Raw genomic sequence first — 18,049 nt, forward strand, 5'->3', positions numbered from 1 at the left:
GATCCAAACGTGAGCCTGTTGGCGAAAAAATACTGGCCGGCCCACTCAATACCGTAGAACTGCCATAACTGCGGCAGGATGGGAAGGAGTTTAAATGCATCTGCAATGTCAACTTTTGCCAGCCAAGCGCCCCTACCATGCGACAGGATGGCCTGGATGGCGTCGTCCACCGAGGAATACCGCATGGAAAATTCTTCTGAGGGGATCAGAGAATTGAGGCTTGGAACACCGGACACATGAGGGGCGGACAGATCATAAATTAATCTTTTTTTATTGGTGTTTTTCTTTGCTACCAGGCCGATGGGGTTAATGCGCCATGAGGAAAATGGAATGCGTGGGAATGGGCCTATGAGGAATCCCTTGGATACCTCGGACTGGAGCAATTCGCTAGTTGCCGGTGGGTCCAGGGTGGCGGACAGCAGATTCTTGCCCCCCCAGGGCACCTGTGGCAGAGCGATGAGCCCTGTGTGGAACCCCTTGCGGAAGCCTGCCAACAAGAACGCCACGAAGTTCTGATCGTGGTGGTCGCGAAGGAGTGCCGCCAAGAGGTCCACGTTGATGTCCGCTAGTCAGGAACCCTTGGAAGACTTCTTTGGGCAGGCGGACCGTGGGTGGGCCCTGAAGCACAGGGAGCAGACATGGAGCGATCGGCAGCTGGCATAAGAGCACCCCCCTGAATTAAAGTTATTGCAGACCTGGCTCTTCCCCAGGTAGACAATGGGTCTGCCGAGCTTGTCTGTGGAGGGGTTGGAAGGAAATGATCCAGAGGTCCCCGGGATGGGCCGGTCCTGAGACGGGTGCGCGGTATTGGGGCACCATTCAGAGGAGTGGAAAATCGACTGACATGTCGCACAGTTGAGAGCCCTGAGGCCAGCGAAGTGACGGCAGAAAAGCTCGGTGTCAATCAAGGACCAGCTGGTGACATACTGGAACTGGGCCACGGCTGCCGCCGCCTTAGCTGCAAAGGAACGGTGGTAGTCATAGAAGGCCGACCCACCGTATTTGTGCCCCAAGTCAGTGACTAGGTACAAATAGCTGTCCAGCGCCTCTCTTCTCTCTGGCTGTGCGGTGCAAACGATGTCCCTGAAGAGGCTGAAGGCCAGGACAAATTCCGGGATGGACAACTTGCGGTTGAGCCGTGAATCCTTGGCCCGAAGGACCACCGATACATCACCACAGTTGATGACCCGGTTCTCGGGCACATCTTGAGCGGCAATGAGGATTGATGCCAAATTGACATCTTTCCCCGCCAGGATGTCTCTTTTAAGGTTGTCAGGGATGAAGTGAGAGGGGGACACCTGTGGAACGGGTCTTGGCGTACCTGTAGCCAGCCAGCCTGATGTAGATGGGGTCATCAGTGGAACGGGAGCCGGGGGTACCACGGGTGGCCGGGCTTCAAGCTCCGAAACTCTAGCCCGAACGTCCGCTACCGAGTCCACCAGGGAATTCAGGGTTGCCTGCAGCTGCACCAGGGACAACTGGATGGCCGACGCCTCCGGTTGCACGGCCGTGGTGCTAGGGCTGGTCATAAGCAGTTTATATAACTCTGCCTTTCTAGCGGTGGCCGGGTGTGGAATGCCCCTCCGGTTTAACTCGGCCAATAGCTTTGGGATGGTCCAGCTCCGAAGGGACGAGGGACCCGCTTGGCTTGATGCGATCGAGCCGGAGATGGAAAGGCCGTCCTCCATATCCGAGGCTCGAGACATGGCAGAGCAGCTAAAAAATATAAGGTATGAAAAATAAAGGGAGAAAGGGAAGGGAGAGAGAGGAAAAAAAACAAAAAACGAAGGTGATGACGTACTTGGAGGTTAAATTGGTGCACGACCGAGAGACACGTACCGGTAACGGAATTCGGAAGATGGTTCCGACGAACCTGGCCTATCCGAACAGACGAAGGTAATTAACGCATGGCTATGACTGGATTGGGACCGAGGTGGTGCCAGCACGAACTTACCTGCACAGGACCGAAAAAGGAACGGAGAACTGGGAACAAAACTCCTGTAAATAGAGCAACAGGCGAAACATTTGAAAGTGCAGAGGCCATGGGTGTCCCCCAACCTGTGAAACCAGGCGAACTGGCCAGGCTGGGGCCCACCCTAAGGCCAGGTGACCATCCGAGCGCATCGGATCGGACACCTGACCGAAGAGAGCCGTCTGGGCGAACCAGGCGGTTTGACAGGAGAGAAGGCGCGTAGCCCTGAAAATGAAGGCTGCGCGAAGCAGCGGCCCGCGAAGGGCAGTGGTAAGCCATGAACTTCGGATTTACGGACAGCAAGGAAGCCCAGGGGAGAAGCCGAAGATGGCCATCTAAGGAGACCTTGAGCCGAAGGACAGGTGCGTGAACCCGTGTGTGAGACAAGACACGTGAAGACCTGGGCGTACCAGGAGTGAGCCGAGCCCTGAGCGTACCAGGGGAGGCGGGGGCGCCACCAACCGTGAGCGGCCACCTGACTGTAACCGGCATACAATGACTTGGTGACCTGACAAAACATGATAGCCTGGGCGAACCAGGGAAACCAGACCCCTCAGATGTGACCAGCTGGCCGAAGTGGGAAGGAGCCAGACTGGTCCCAGGAGGACCCCTGAATTAAAAAATTATTAAAATTTTTTTTTTTTTTTTTTACTATATGGCGGGTTTCTAGTACCTAATTTCCCCTTTTTTTTTTTCTTTATATGGCGGGTTTGTCTGTGAACCATCTTCTTCCCCTTTTTTTTTTTGCAGGCAGGTCTATAAAATTTTTCTTTTTCTTTTTTTTTTTACCATATGGCGGGTTTCCAGTACCTAATTTCCCCTTTTTTTTTTTTTTGGCAGTTGATTAGCTATTGAATTCTATGGTGGTTTAATTTCTACCTATTTATTCCTATGGCGGTTCGTATCATTACAGTTTATATATATATCGGGCTTGGTTAAAAAACGTTTGTTTTATATTTTATTTATTGTTTATATTTTTTCCCTGTACTGATAGCAGGTTTAGAACAATCAAAGGCCGATCTGCCCAGGGCCCTGCCCTGTGGGCCAGGACCATACAGACCCCAGGAGAACTGTCCCTCTCTCCCCCCCCCCCCCCGGCCGGCCCGGCCGCCCCGGCCGCCCACGAGCCCGCGCTCCACGAGGAACGCAAGCCGACCCTGCAGCCAGGGAGACCAGCCGGGAGGGGGGGGGGGTGACGTAACCAGTGGCCCGGAAGTAGTGTCGGGGAGACGCCGGGGAGTGCAGACTCATCCCCGGTCCGCCCGCCGTCGGAAGCCCGTGGAGCAGCCGGGTACCGGCATACTGGAAGGCCCGCCTCCGTGGGAAGAGGCGAGCCTGCCAGGCAAACGAGCACCACCCCGGCAGGGAAGTCACCGGGTGCGCTCCCCCTCACCACGCCGCCAGGCAAACATGGAGATAGGCGGTGGAGGGGAGCCGGAAGCGCGTGCGTTCCACGCTGGAACGCACGCCTCCGTGCGCAGTGTCGGGGAAGAGGTGAGCCGGCCAGACAAGCGAGCACCCCCCGGCATGGAAGAGCCGAGCCAGCCACCGGGTGCGCTCCCTATCACCACGCTGCCAGGCAAACAGGGAGATGGGCGGTGGAGGGGAGCCGGAAGCGCGTGCGTTCCACGCTGGAACGCACCCGTAGAATGAGGCGGCGGGAAGGAGCCGGCGGGAAGGACCCTGCGCAAGAGACCCCCTACTTACCACCAGAAGAGACGAAACTCTGCACGAGGCGACCGTAGGTACCAGGAGACACACAACAATAGCAAGTGAATCACAAAGAACCGGAACGCCCACTGTGATGAGGTAAGTGGGGGTTTAAGAAGGCTCAAGCCCCTCCCACAAATGCAGGCTGAACTTCAGCCTTACCAACATGTACAGCTGGTATAAGTTATACATCTTCTTGTATATAGTGATATGGACCATGCTGGTATAACCTGGGCATCTCCTGTATATAATTATATATGTACATCTGGTAGAAGTTATACATCTTCTATATAGTGATATGGAGCATGCTGGTATAACCTGGGCATCTCCTGTATATAATTATATATGTACAGCTGGTATAAGTTATACATCTTCTTGTATATAGTGATATGGAGCATGCTGGTATAACCTGGGTATCTCCTGTATATAATTCCATATGTACAGCTGGTATAAGTTATACATCTTCTTGTATATAGTGATATGGACCATGCTGGTATAACCTGGGCATCTCCTGTATATAATTATATATGTACAGCTGGTATAACCTGGGCATCTCCTGTATATAATTATATATGTACAGCTGGTATAAGTTATACATCTTCTTGTATATAGTGATATGGACCGTGCTGGTATAACCTGGGCATCTCCTGTATATAATTATATATGTACAGCTGGTATAAGTTATACCTCTTCTTGTATATAGTGATATGGACCATGCTGGTATAACCTGGGCATCTCCTGTATATAATTATATATGTACAGCTGGTATAAGTTATACATCTTCTTGTATATAGTGATATGGACCATGCTGGTATAACCTGGGCATCTCCTGTATATAATTATATATGTACAGCTGGTATAAGTTATACATCTTCTTGTATACAGTGATATGGACCATGCTGGTATAAACTGGGTATCTCCTGTATATAATTATATATGTACAGCTGGTATAAGTTATACATCTTCTTGTATATAGTGATATGGACCATGCTGGTATAACCTGGGCATCTCCTGTATATAATTATATATGTACAGCTGGTATAAGTTATACATCTTCTTGTATATAGTGATATGGACCGTGCTGGTATAACCTGGGCATCTCCTGTATATAATTATATATGTACAGCTGGTATAAGTTATACCTCTTCTTGTATATAGTGATATGGACCATGCTGGTATAACCTGGGCATCTCCTGTATATAATTATATATGTACAGCTGGTATAAGTTATACATCTTCTTGTATATAGTGATATGGACCATGCTGGTATAACCTGGGCATCTCCTGTATATAATTATATATGTACAGCTGGTATAAGTTATACATCTTCTTGTATACAGTGATATGGACCATGCTGGTATAAACTGGGTATCTCCTGTATATAATTATATATGTACAGCTGGTATAAGTTATACATCTTCTTGTATATAGTGATATGGAGCATGCTGGTATAACCTGGGCATCTCCTGTATATAATTATATATGTACAGCTGGTATAAGTTATACATCTTCTTGTATATAGTGATAGGGACCATGCTGGTATAACCTGGGCATCTCCTGTATATAATTATATATGTACAGCTGGTATAAGTTATACATCTTCTTGTATATAGTGATATGGAGCATGCTGGTATAACCTGGGTATCTCCTGGATATAATTATATATGTACAGCTGGTATAACCTGGGTATCTCCTGTATATAATTATATATGTACAGCAGGTATAAGTTATACATCTTCCTGTATATAGTGATATGGACCATGCTGGTATAACCTGGGTATCTCCTGTATATAATTATATATGTACAGCAGGTATAAGTTATACATCTTCCTGTATACAGTGATATGGACCATGCTGGTATAACCTGGGCATCTCCTGTATATAATTATATATGTACAGCTGGTATAACCTGGGTATCTCCTGTATATAATTATATATGTACAGCAGGTATAAGTTATACATCTTCCTGTATATAGTGATATGGACCATGCTGGTATAACCTGGGCATCTCCTGTATATAATTATATATGTACAGCTGGTATAAGTTATACATCTCCTTGTATACAGTGATATGGACCATGCTGGTATAACCTGGGCATCTCCTGTATATAATTATATATGTACAGCTGGTATAACCTGGGCATCTCCTGTATATAATTATATAGGTACAGCTGGTATAAGTTATACATCTTCTTTATATAGTGATATGGACCATGCTGGTATAACCTGGGCATCTCCTGTATATAATTATATATGTACAGCTGGTATAAGTTATACATCTCCTTGTATACAGTGATATGGACCATGCTGGTATAACCTGGGCATCTCCTGTATATAATTATATATGTACAGCTGGTATAACCTGGGCATCTCCTGTATATAATTATATAGGTACAGCTGGTATAAGTTATACATCTTCTTTATATAGTGATATGGACCATGCTGGTATAACCTGGGCATCTCCTGTACATAATTATATATGTACAGCTGGTATAACCTGGGCATCTCCTGTATATAATTATATAGGTACAGCTGGTATAAGTTATACATCTTCTTTATATAGTGATATGGATGATGCTGGTATAACCTGGGAATCTTTAGGTATAAGATAAGCTCTTGTAAGTGTACAATTACTTATGATTCTTGTCTGCCATACATCATACGACTGGTTTGGATTAAGAGTCTTCGATTCATTGTCCATGATTTAGAGACGGCCAAGGATTTTCTCATTTATTTTCTGGTGTGGTCATTGCTATTTGGCATCTGTAGCTGATAAGTTACAAGTAATGATCCATACAGACACCTGTTCACACTATGCAGACATCATGTAACTTCTCTGATTTGTCTTCCATTGATGACGCTGAAAACTCTGACTGTTCTCCACAGTTTACGGTCTAATTCTGAACTTGTGATACAAGAAATAAAACTACCCTTGAGAGATTTCCAGGCGCTCGGCTTCACGTAGAGCAATCCATCTTCCTAACCTACATTCACATTAGAAGAAATTTCTTAAAATTAATCGAGCTGCAATTTTTACCAATGACAATTAATCTTCAGATTATAGAGTAGTGATTATATGTAGTCTGCAAATGCCAATATGAATCCAGAGACTCAGGAAGCAGAGGAGCGCGGTGTATTCAGTGTGCTGTGAAATCTGAAGAGTCATGAAATATTAATAATAATATTCATACGGCAAACACAAGGAAGGAAAGATCAAATGCCCAAATATCTAGTACTAGATGTTCTATGTACTGGATACTCAGGTCCATGAATATCTCTATAGGAGGGAAGAGCAATAATAGAAATACTCTTTCATCTAAAATCAGTATTATAGTAGTTATATGCTTGTACATAGGAGGCAGTATTATAGTAGTTATATTCTTGTACATAGGAGCAGTATTATAGTAGTTATATTCTTGTACATAGGAGGCAGTATTATAGTAGTTATATTCTTGTACATAGGAGCAGTATTATAGTAGTTATATTCTTGTACATAGGAGCAGTATTATAGTAGTTATATTCTTGTACATAGGAGGCAGTATTATAGTAGTTATATTCTTGTACATAGGAGGCAGTATTATAGTAGTTATATTCTTGTACATAGGAGCAGTATTATAGTAGTTATATTCTTGTACATAGGAGCAGTATTATAGTAGTTATATTCTTGTACATAGGAGGCAGTATTATAGTAGTTATATTCTTGTACATAGGAGCAGTATTATAGTAGTTATATTCTTGCACATAGGAGGCAGTATTATAGTAGTTATATTCTTGTACATAGGAGCAGTATTATAGTAGTTATATTCTTGTACATAGGAGCAGTATTATAGTAGTTATATTCTTGTACATAGGAGGCAGTATTATAGTAGTTATATTCTTGTACATAGAGGCAGTATTATAGTAGTTATATTCTTGTACATAGGAGCAGTATTATAGTAGTTATATTCTTGTACATAGGAGCAGTATTATAGTAGTTATATTCTTGTACATAGGAGGCAGTATTATAGTAGTTATATTCTTGTACATAGGAGCAGTATTATAGTAGTTATATTCTTGTACATAGGAGCAGTATTATAGTAGTTATATTCTTGTACATAGGAGCAGTATTATAGTAGTTATATTCTTGTACATAGGAGCAGTATTATAGTAGTTATATTCTTGTACATAGGAGCAGTATTATAGTAGTTATATTCTTGTACATAGGAGCAGTATTATAGTAGTTATATTCTTGTACATAGGAGCAGTATTATAGTAGTTATATTCTTGTACATAGGAGCAGTATTATAGTAGTTATATTCTTGTACATAGGAGCAGTATTATAGTAGTTATATTCTTGTACATAGGAGCAGTATTATAGTAGTTATATTCTTGTACATAGGAGCAGTATTATAGTAGTTATATTCTTGTACATAGGAGCAGTATTATAGTAGTTATATTCTTGTACATAGGAGCAGTATTATAGTAGTTATATTCTTGTACATAGGAGCAGTATTATAGTAGTTATATTCTTGTACATAGGAGCAGTATTATAGTAGTTATATTCTTGTACATAGGAGCAGTATTATAGTAGTTATATTCTTGTACATAGGAGCAGTATTATAGTAGTTATATTCTTGTACATAGGAGCAGTATTATAGTAGTTATATTCTTGTACATAGGAGGCAGTATTATAGTAGTTATATTCTTGTACATAGGAGCAGTATTATAGTAGTTATATTCTTGTACATAGGAGGCAGTATTATAGTAGTTATATTCTTGTACATAGGAGCAGTATTATAGTAGTTATATTCTTGTACATAGGAGCAGTATTATAGTAGTTATATTCTTGTACATAGGAGCAGTATTATAGTAGTTATATTCTTGTACATAGGAGCAGTATTATAGTAGTTATATTCTTGTACATAGGAGGCAGTATTATAGTAGTTATATTCTTGTACATAGGAGCAGTATTATAGTAGTTATATTCTTGTACATAGGAGCAGTATTATAGTAGTTATATTCTTGTACATAGGAGCAGTATTATAGTAGTTATATTCTTGTACATAGGAGCAGTATTATAGTAGTTATATTCTTGTACATAGGAGCAGTATTATAGTAGTTATATTCTTGTACATAGGAGCAGTATTATAGTAGTTATATTCTTGTACATAGGAGCAGTATTATAGTAGTTATATTCTTGTACATAGGAGCAGTATTATAGTAGTTATATTCTTGTACATAGGAGCAGTATTATAGTAGTTATATTCTTGTACATAGGAGGCAGTATTATAGTAGTTATATTCTTGTACATAGGAGCAGTATTATAGTAGTTATATTCTTGTACATAGGAGCAGTATTATAGTAGTTATATTCTTGTACATAGGAGGCAGTATTATAGTAGTTATATTCTTGTACATAGGAGCAGTATTATAGTAGTTATATTCTTGTACATAGGAGGCAGTATTATAGTAGTTATATTCTTGTACATAGGAGCAGTATTATAGTAGTTATATTCTTGTACATAGGAGGCAGTATTATAGTAGTTATATTCTTGTACATAGGAGCAGTATTATAGTAGTTATATTCTTGTACATAGGAGCAGTATTATAGTAGTTATATTCTTGTACATAGGAGCAGTATTATAGTAGTTATATTCTTGTACATAGGAGCAGTATTATAGTAGTTATATTCTTGTACATAGGAGCAGTATTATAGTAGTTATATTCTTGTACATAGGAGCAGTATTATAGTAGTTATATTCTTGTACATAGGAGCAGTATTATAGTAGTTATATTCTTGTACATAGGAGCAGTATTATAGTAGTTATATTCTTGTACATAGGAGCAGTATTATAGTAGTTATATTCTTGTACATAGGAGGCAGTATTATAGTAGTTATATTCTTGTACATAGGAGCAGTATTATAGTAGTTATATTCTTGTACATAGGAGCAGTATTATAGTAGTTATATTCTTGTACATAGGAGCAGTATTATAGTAGTTATATTCTTGTACATAGGAGCAGTATTATAGTAGTTATATTCTTGTACATAGGAGGCAGTATTATAGTAGTTATATTCTTGTACATAGGAGCAGTATTATAGTAGTTATATTCTTGTACATAGGAGCAGTATTATAGTAGTTATATTCTTGTACATAGGAGCAGTATTATAGTAGTTATATTCTTGTACATAGGAGCAGTATTATAGTAGTTATATTCTTGTACATAGGAGCAGTATTATAGTAGTTATATTCTTGTACATAGGAGCAGTATTATAGTAGTTATATTCTTGTACATAGGAGCAGTATTATAGTAGTTATATTCTTGTACATAGGAGCAGTATTATAGTAGTTATATTCTTGTACATAGGAGCAGTATTATAGTAGTTATATTCTTGTACATAGGAGCAGTATTATAGTAGTTATATTCTTGTACATAGGAGGCAGTATTATAGTAGTTATATTCTTGTACATAGGAGCAGTATTATAGTAGTTATATTCTTGTACATAGGAGCAGTATTATAGTAGTTATATTCTTGTACATAGGAGCAGTATTATAGTAGTTATATTCTTGTACATAGGAGCAGTATTATAGTAGTTATATTCTTGTACATAGGAGCAGTATTATAGTAGTTATATTCTTGTACATAGGAGCAGTATTATAGTAGTTATATTCTTGTACATAGGAGCAGTATTATAGTAGTTATATTCTTGTACATAGGAGCAGTATTATAGTAGTTATATTCTTGTACATAGGAGCAGTATTATAGTAGTTATATTCTTGTACATAGGAGCAGTATTATAGTAGTTATATTCTTGTACATAGGAGCAGTATTATAGTAGTTATATTCTTGTACATAGGAGCAGTATTATAGTAGTTATATTCTTGTACATAGGAGCAGTATTATAGTAGTTATATTCTTGTACATAGGAGCAGTATTATAGTAGTTATATTCTTGTACATAGGAGCAGTATTATAGTAGTTATATTCTTGTACATAGGAGCAGTATTATAGTAGTTATATTCTTGTACATAGGAGCAGTATTATAGTAGTTATATTCTTGTACATAGGAGGCAGTATTATAGTAGTTATATTCTTGTACATAGGAGGCAGTATTATAGTAGTTATATTCTTGTACATAGGAGCAGTATTATAGTAGTTATATTCTTGTACATAGGAGCAGTATTATAGTAGTTATATTCTTGTACATAGGAGCAGTATTATAGTAGTTATATTCTTGTACATAGGAGCAGTATTATAGTAGTTATATTCTTGTACATAGGAGCAGTATTATAGTAGTTATATTCTTGTACATAGGAGCAGTATTATAGTAGTTATATTCTTGTACATAGGAGCAGTATTATAGTAGTTATATTCTTGTACATAGGAGCAGTATTATAGTAGTTATATTCTTGTACATAGGAGCAGTATTATAGTAGTTATATTCTTGTACATAGGAGCAGTATTATAGTAGTTATATTCTTGTACATAGGAGCAGTATTATAGTAGTTATATTCTTGTACATAGGAGCAGTATTATAGTAGTTATATTCTTGTACATAGGAGCAGTATTATAGTAGTTATATTCTTGTACATAGGAGCAGTATTATAGTAGTTATATTCTTGTACATAGGAGCAGTATTATAGTAGTTATATTCTTGTACATAGGAGCAGTATTATAGTAGTTATATTCTTGTACATAGGAGCAGTATTATAGTAGTTATATTCTTGTACATAGGAGCAGTATTATAGTAGTTATATTCTTGTACATAGGAGCAGTATTATAGTAGTTATATTCTTGTACATAGGAGCAGTATTATAGTAGTTATATTCTTGTACATAGGAGCAGTATTATAGTAGTTATATTCTTGTACATAGGAGCAGTATTATAGTAGTTATATTCTTGTACATAGGAGCAGTATTATAGTAGTTATATTCTTGTACATAGGAGCAGTATAATAGTTATATTCTTGTACATAGGAGGCAGTATTATAGTAGTTATATTCTTGTACATAGGAGGCAGTATTATAGTAGTTATATTCTTGTACATAGGAGCAGTATTATAGTAGTTATATTCTTGTACATAGGAGCAGTATTATAGTAGTTATATTCTTGTACATAGGAGCAGTATTATAGTAGTTATATTCTTGTACATAGGAGCAGTATTATAGTAGTTATATTCTTGTACATAGGAGCAGTATTATAGTAGTTATATTCTTGTACATAGGAGCAGTATTATAGTAGTTATATTCTTGTACATAGGAGCAGTATTATAGTAGTTATATTCTTGTACATAGGAGCAGTATTATAGTAGTTATATTCTTGTACATAGGAGGCAGTATTATAGTAGTTATATTCTTGTACATAGGAGCAGTATTATAGTAGTTATATTCTTGTACATAGGAGCAGTATTATAGTAGTTATATTCTTGTACATAGGAGCAGTATTATAGTAGTTATATTCTTGTACATAGGAGGCAGTATTATAGTAGTTATATTCTTGTACATAGGAGCAGTATTATAGTAGTTATATTCTTGTACATAGGAGCAGTATTATAGTAGTTATATTCTTGTACATAGGAGCAGTATTATAGTAGTTATATTCTTGTACATAGGAGCAGTATTATAGTAGTTATATTCTTGTACATAGGAGCAGTATTATAGTAGTTATATTCTTGTACATAGGAGCAGTATTATAGTAGTTATATTCCTTGTACATAGGAGCAGTATTATAGTAGTTATATTCTTGTACATAGGAGCAGTATTATAGTATATTCTTGTACATAGGAGCAGTATTCTAGTAGTTAGATTCTTGTACATAGGAGCAGTATTATAGTAGTTATATTCTTGTACATAGGAGCAGTATTATAGTAGTATATTCCTTGCACATAGGAGCAGTATTATAGTAGTTATATTCTTGTACATAGAAGCAGTATTATAGCAGTTATATTCTTGTACATAGGAGCAGTATTATAGTAGTTATATTCTTGTACATAGGAGCAGTATTATAGTAGTTATATTCTTATACATAGGAGCAGTATTATAGTGTATATTCTTGTACATAGGAGCAGTATTATAGTGGTTATATTCTTGTACATAGGAACAGTATTATAGTAGTTATATTCTTGTACATAGGGGCAGTATTATAGTAAATATATTCTTGTACATAGAAGCAGTATTATAGTAGTTATATTCTTGTACATAGGAGGCAGTATTATAGTAGTTATATTCTTGTACATAGGAGCAGTATTATAGTAGTTATATTCTTGTACATAGGAGCAGTATTATAGTAGTTATATTCTTGTACATAGGAGCAGTATTATAGTAGTTATATTCTTGTACATAGGAGCAGTATTATAGTAGTTATATTCTTGTACATAGGAGGCAGTATTATAGTAGTTATATTCTTGTACATAGGAGCAGTATTATAGTAGTTATATTCTTGTACATAGGAGGCAGTATTATAGTAGTTATATTCCTGTACATAGGAGGCAGTATTATAGTAGTTATATTCTTATACATAATAGCAGTATTATAGTAGTTATATTCTAGTACATAGGAGCAGTGTTATAGTAGTTATATTCTTGAACATAGGGGCAGTATTATAGTATTTATATTCTTGTACATATTAGCAGTATTATAGTAGTTATATTCTTGTACATAGGAGCAGTATTATAGTAGTTATATTCTTTTACATAGGAGCAGTATTATAGTAGTTATATTCTTGAATATAGGAGGCAGTATTATAGTAGTTATATTATTGTGCATAGGACAGTATTATAGTAGTTATATTCTTGTACATAGGAGCAGTATTATAGTAGTTATATTCTTGTACATAGGAGCAGTATTATAGTAGTTATATTCCTGTACATAGGAGCAGTATTATAGTAGTTATATTCCTGTACATAGGAGCAGTATTATAGTATTTATATTCTTGTACATAGGAGCAGTATTATAGTAGTTAGATTCTTGTACATAGGAGCAGTATTATAGTAGTTATATTCTTGTACATAGGAGCAGTATTATAGTAGTTATATTCTTGTACATAGGAGCAGTATTATAGTAGTTATATTCTTGTACATAGAAGCAGTATTATAGTAGTTATATTCTTGTACATAGGAGCAGTATTAGTGTAGTAACATTGTTGTATATCGGGGCAGTATTATAATTGACATTATCTAGTAGATAGTGAATGGTGTCATATTTGTCCTAATAGAAACTTGATAAATTGTACTGCTATTTTTTTTCATCCAGTGTTTCTTCGTTTCAGTCCTCACTGTCTCTAATATATTGCTTCTTCCTTCGGGCACAGTCTTTTTTTGCTATCGGCTTTCTTGGACCCTTGTTCCCCTTAAGTCTATAATGAGAATATTTTTGGACATTTAAAGTAAAGCAGCTGTATTGTTTAAGTTTTTATAATTCTCTGTCTTTGCCGAGGCGAGTGTTAATAAACCATGTTAATAAAACATAGTGACAGCACATAAAGATGCCAGTCATGCCACCATCATATAACTGATGTCTCTGCGTCCTCACTCCGCTAATTAGTAGGACTTATTTATGCCACTTTCATCAACTTAATACAGCTGTTCTGTTATCTGCCAGGAGAAGGGGCTCCAAGCGAGATTCATCTCAAAACTGTAAAACCAAATGACCGGAGAACCTTTTATTACACCCAGTCCCATTGTTACATGTTTCAGCAAAACTCTTAGAAAAGTTTTATTCAAGTCCATTTATTTTCAGTGACTTTGTAATAGGCTCTCTGTCTACCAGTAGTATCACCTCTGCTTATTGTCAGGAATAGAAACACTCCTTTACATCCACAGGCCTTGTAGTTCTCACAGCTGATGGTTTGTTACAACTGTTTCCAGTCCAATCAAGGTAATCGACAACAAAGGTGTATATACTATTATTAGGGTCATACTATTATTTAGTAAAAACTATGGGTTTGTCCTGTATGTATGCCACTGATCAGTGCATTATTCTCTTCACTGCTGACTGTTGGCCCATTTGCTACAATGTATCAATGTATATAAAATGTATCAGTCTAGAGTTGTCTGTTTATATTGCACATATTTTAACAAAACCCTATGAGATGTATTAGGCCAGGGATGCCGAACCTGTGGCCCTCCGGATGTTGCAAAAATACAACTCCTAGCATGCTTGGACAGCCTACAGCTACCAGCCTACACAGGGCATGGTGGGAGTTGTAGTTTTACAACAGCTGGAGGGCCGCAGGTTGAGCATCACTGTATTAGGCCATACATGCTCATCACATCAACTAGGATGCTCAATTCATTGACAGCAAACCTGATAATGAATAAACTCATAGAGGAAAGTTTACCATGAAGGGATTTTTTTTGCATCTTAACACACAGTAACACTCTCGCCTTGAGATGTTACACCAGTATTATACACCACCCCCTCCAGCAGTGAGATTGCACTTTTTTTTTTACTTTTTAAAAAGTCGCCATTGCCAAATCTGGACTGCAGCTAATTAACGTAGCTGACCGCTCTAATTATTCCATCCACTATTCCAAGGTGTTAAAAGCCATGTTATATCGCAAAGGGTCACAAATTTTGGTGCAAAAAGGATGCGTGACAAAATTAGCATTTATTTTTTTTCTAGCAGAATTCTAGTACAAAGGGAGCGATAAATTGTGCCAAAAATATATTAGAAATTGAATTTTTTCGCAAATGGGCATTAACAGAGTTAGCAGAGGTCACTGTCATAAATGAGCCCAAGTGGTCCCAAAGAACCCTGTAACTACCATCAATCAACAGAATGAAGGGTCCGTTCTCTGCCCCATCTTGTATTTGACTCTACTATATGTGTAGTGCGTATGGCTGCTCAAGAGTAATAATGGGCACATTGGCATGCATCCATAAGGGCTCATGCCCATGAACGTAAGGGCTCCATGCAAATAGTGGTGCCCAATTCATAGGCATAGGCAGTGTGCACTCCGTGCTGCGGATGCGGACCCATTGACTTAAGTGGGTCCACAATCAGCAAGATACGGTCAAAGATGGCATGTGTCTTATGTGTTATGATGTGGAGGCATGGACCAGACCCAAATCCGATCTGTGCCTCCACGTTCAGTGGCGTACATAGAGAAGTAAGGGCCCCATAGCAAGGACCAAACCAGCCCCACACACACACAGGACAGAAGGGTTTCTGCCTAAACCCTTTTCAATGACAATTGGACCATTTTTTTCACTGCTTCATTTGCTATATGTTGTTCCTTTAGAGGGTAGAGTCTTGACCAAGTTTTCACCTCCAGTAGAAGTGGAGATGATCCCAACTAAGACTGCCCTGGGCCCCATAGCACTTGCATAGCCTTCCACTACGGTAGTTGCGCCGCTGGACATGTTCTATCTCTGGCCGTACCTTGCGGATCTCACATGGCCGGGCATGAAGCCCTGACGTTCATGGGCACGAGCGCTTACTCCGGTCATCTTGCTGAATATTATGTATTGTCCCTCTTCTCACAGAATACTGAGGTCCTGAAGATGATTTTCTGGGTAGAAGATCAGTAGGGGTGCACTGGCCGCTCTTCTATCATCCATGTGGACCCTTTCCCATATGAGCTTGGTGTCCTATTGATTTTTAATTCAGGACCAGTATGGATTTCCTACAGGTTATGGTGCATTCACATCACTGTGATGGACTGAACCGTCACTGGGGTTGCTGGAGAAGCCTGAGGGCCAGCCTCCTTCCTAGCGACTACGGACCTAGGGTTTTGGAGATCCCCTTTGTTTGGTTAAACCAGGTGTCTGGGGCACATGGACGGCTGTTGCAGTGGAGCCTGTCCCTACAGCCGTACACTTTCACAATCTAATACCGGCCTAGGAAACACAATGCAAATGCCGATGGACAATCTCGCCAAACAGATCTGGAAGGGTGACCAACATGGACATCCCCAAGTGGACCGGTAGAGGGTCTCACCGGGTCTGCCATCCTTGAACTTGGGGGAGCTATGTGACAACATGGTCATCAGTTTGAGTTAAATGTGTATTGGTGTTGGATATGTGTAATTATGTTATACTGTGTAACTTGTCGTCACCTCCCATTGTACTTTGAAAGAGCTCAGGACAATGACATTTTGGCCAGGCTCCTGCTAGGACTGTCTGGAGCTATTTTAGCAGGTGGACCCCTGTGGTGTGGTGCAGACAGAATGTCTGGGGAGGGGAAGGGGGATGTGATGGGATTACAGTTTCATCTGATCACTTTCTGTATATAATTTAGTGCAGTTGCTCAATAAAGCAGACTTTATTTCACCTTCACCGAGTCTCGGCCAGTGACTGGGAAAACTGGGAGCTAAAGACCAGTGGTTTGCAATATCTCGTGAGTAAGGAAGAATACAGAGGCGGACATACTCTTCCTGAGTACTGGGGGTCCGACACAATCACCTTGGGAGCCGCATACAGTTGCCCGCGGTTTGGGTTGTTGTTTCAACAGCTGGAGGCATAATGTTGTTTGCCTCAAGTGCGGTTGCCGCGGACAACAGGAGTGTGTGCGGTTGCCTTGGAGTTGTGTGCGTGTATGTATGCACTTTTGTATGTCTGTGTGCACTCTGTTTTATGTGTGGTGTGCACTGACATCTTCCCTTTACTGTGGCTGTCCGTGGCAACATTTGGTCGTTGTGTACATGTGGTGGCAGTGTCCTGGCCTTCGGGCTGATTCCCAGGACATGGTTGCCACCCATGTTGTTGCCTGCGGCAACAGCCACAGTGTGTTCTTGGTTTGGACACTTCCCCTTTAAGTTGTGTTTTCCCTTCTTTGGTTTTGGAAGGGTTAACTCCCTTTCTGTGTGTGTGAGTCATGGGGTGTGTCTGACTGTTGGGTGTGGCTTCTTGGCCCTATAAAGCCTCAGTTGAAGGCAGTAGTCAGAGGGGGTGCTTCAGCCATGCTTGCTGGAGACATCCTCCTGGTTATTTACCAACTGCCAGTGGGGGCCACCCTTCTGGTCATAAAAAATAATGTTGTTTGGTGTTTAGAAGATGTGTTTGTCTTTATGCTTATTTATTGCAGTTTATGGATCTGGGTTCCTGTGCATGGATGTGTGAGTGCTGGGTTCATCTCAGGTTGTGTGGACATCAGCTTGCCAGCACAGGAATCCAGTCAGCAAGGCTGTGGCAGGTAGGTGGAACTAGTACAGTTCACCTGCCATATCCATAAGACTGTTAGTGTTCCCCTTTTCCCTGCAGCTTGGCCAGTGAGACTCCTGTTCCTCTATGTCCAGAAGGAACAGGCCATCTTACCCTGACTCTTAGTCCAGGGACCGGTCGGAGGGTGAGTTAGGGGTCCGAGGTTCCTGAGCATGGGTCCTCCTACCTTAAAGGTCGGCCATGCAGCTAGGAGTTAGGGTCAGGTTAGGGACACTTTAGGAGGTG

General features: G+C 39.7%; 1 protein-coding gene across 2 annotated transcripts in view; it reads right to left on the bottom strand.

Moving 5' to 3' along the window:
• Nucleotides 1–18,049, bottom strand: part of LOC122930659 (limbic system associated membrane protein) — a 681,978-nt gene that overhangs the window by 181,742 nt on the left and 482,187 nt on the right. The window lies entirely within an intron of this gene.

This window comes from Bufo gargarizans, chromosome 3 (assembly GCF_014858855.1).
Source record: "Bufo gargarizans isolate SCDJY-AF-19 chromosome 3, ASM1485885v1, whole genome shotgun sequence".
In the NCBI taxonomy this organism is placed as follows: Eukaryota; Metazoa; Chordata; class Amphibia; order Anura; family Bufonidae; genus Bufo; species Bufo gargarizans.